The sequence below is a fragment of the Primulina huaijiensis genome, chromosome 3 (assembly GCF_012295235.1).
Source record: "Primulina huaijiensis isolate GDHJ02 chromosome 3, ASM1229523v2, whole genome shotgun sequence".
In the NCBI taxonomy this organism is placed as follows: Eukaryota; Viridiplantae; Streptophyta; class Magnoliopsida; order Lamiales; family Gesneriaceae; genus Primulina; species Primulina huaijiensis.
The window spans coordinates 29520756-29523253 of NC_133308.1; the positions used below are offsets into that span (position 1 = coordinate 29520756).

Here is a 2498-nt window from a genome sequence, read left to right on the forward strand (position 1 = left end):
CTCATGGGTATATTTCATCGAAAGAAATATTGGAGGAGGAGGCTATTGGTAAAAAATATGGCATGAACTGGTCTTGAGATATTTATTCCAAGAAGTAAGGACAAATCGTAAAGGAACGACATTCACAATGCATATATGGTCTTGTTCATGATCTCGCTTAATCAGTGATGGAGGATAAAGTACCCAAGTTCAGGCACAATGCAACCATAAAAGTGCATTGAGAAGCAAAATCCGCCAAGTGAATTTGCAAAAACATTATGTAGCTTTCAATTCGAGATGGATTTATCATTAGTTTGAGAAATTCTAGATGCAAGTTGAACGAGCATGACAAAGTTTCCTTCCGCTGTTTGGATTTTGAAACATTTGAGGTACCTTCCCCCATTTTTTATGGCATCTCACTCATTTATCGGCATCCATCAAATAAAAGGTGACGCATATTTTGTAAGCATCTCATACGTTTAGGCAATCCAACAAGATTATGGCTATAACTTTGGTTCAAAATTTTCAAATTCCAAAGACTACATGTGTCACTGGGAAGTGTACGGATATTAGTTTTAAAAACAAATTTACGTTCTCTTAGAAGTTGAGCCAGTTTGTCGTGCGTCATGGAATTGACAATCAACCCGGTGAGCCGCAATTCTTGAATCTTGGAGGCAAGCTTCTTATTCATCACTTTGAATGAGAGAAAGAACTTATGGACTGGTTCTGGCAAGTCGTTAGTATTATAAGCATCGCAGCATGATAAGCTAGAGCGCGCCCCATACAATGCAATGCACTGGTTCTGGCAGGGATTTAGTGAATTTGTTAGCCTCTCTCAATTGTCCATCCATCCCAAGAATCTTTACCATGTAACGTGATACTCGGTTTTAGCTTGAATCCCAAACTCGTCTCTCATCCTTTTGAAATATTGTCTACCTTCATTGACAAGACCGGCATGGCAACATGCACAAAGAAGGCCGGTTGCTTCATCTGGTTTAAGTCCATTTTCAAGAAGTTCCTCGAAAACATTGAAAGCTTTGCCTGCCCGTCCGTACAAACCAAGACCCGAAATAACACAGTTGTACGACACAATATTCCTATCAACCATGTTTCTGAAAACCAGAATACCATATTCCAAGAAACCACATTTCGACTAATGCAGAGGATACCATCACCTCGGTGTCTCTTCCATGGCGCACTGCATAACCATGGATTTCACAAACTTGCCCGAGAATCGCCAATTGAGAAGAAGCTGCCAACACACTGGCAAGCAGTACAGAATCCGCACCTGCACCGCCCATAAGCAATTTTGTGAAGAATATCAACGCATTTACATGATCTCAAGCCTGAGAAAAACCAGTTATTAATTAGCGCAGACCATGTAACCAAATCAGGCTGGAGTAAACTATCAAATAATCTACATGCGACATCCATGTTCTTGCACCTTGAATATACACAAACAAGGACACTCCCTACGTGATCATTCATAGTCAGACCACATTTTACACAAAATCCATGAAACACTTCACCAATTTTAAGCAAACCTTGATTGGCCAGCCCCATCATCAATCCAACAATGGCATACCCATCGGGCCGTATTCCCAGCTTAAGCATCTCATTAAACAATTATATCCCTTTTGCCAACTCTCCACAACTTCCATGACAAGATATCATAGCATTCCAAGAATCCAAAGCACTAAATCTGGCTCATCTATCACTAAGAAAACGCTGCTCGCTTCAGCCGCTAGGCTAAGCTTCGAATAACAACTAACAAGCGAACTATTACAGATATAATCCAATCCTAATCGGGAAACAATCACTTTCCCATGCACAACTCTCAGTCTCTCACCCCCTGGGAATCAAAGCTTTCCGAACATGCACGTAAAATGTATGCAAACGAGTAGTTATCAGGCTTTACTTCAGAGACCAGCAGAAACACGTCGAAACATTTGTGGACTCGAGCATAGGCCCGAATAATGGTGTTCCACAGATAAACGCTTTGTGGGCCGAAATCAGGTCGCTGTTTAAGGCATATAATCTTGTGATTTGGGTGGAATAGAAAGGGTCGTGACAGAGGTTATTTTTTATTATTGAATGGTCAAATGCATATGCATTTCCAAACATACCTTTCCATCACCGAAAGTACAAGATCTGGTCATATCATTTCACGAATTTATATCCTTATTCATAGAACAGATTGATCTTATTTATATTTAAATGAAAATTAATAATTTTACATAAAATAGTACTTTTTGATGTGTTGTAGATTTGATGTGTGACTCATATGATTTTTTGTTATATTCCTTTTTTTGAGCTTTAACCAAAACAACCACTTTTTTTAAAAAATAAATCAATAAAACATTTTAGCAAATCTATAATTCATCAATTATTATTATACATATAACATGTTATGCGTAAAATGCAAACATATTTTTCGACAGTGACAGAGCCAGAAATATGACTCTGCCCGAGTGAGAATTTTAAACTCTAAAATTTTTTAATATTTTGAATTGATCTAC

General features: G+C 38.3%; 1 pseudogene; it reads right to left on the bottom strand.

Annotated features, from left to right (window-relative positions):
- Nucleotides 1–403: 403 nt before the first annotated feature.
- On the bottom strand, nucleotides 404–2103 carry LOC140972672 (putative pentatricopeptide repeat-containing protein At1g64310; annotated as a pseudogene).
- Between the last annotated feature and the right edge of the window lie 395 nt (nucleotides 2104–2498).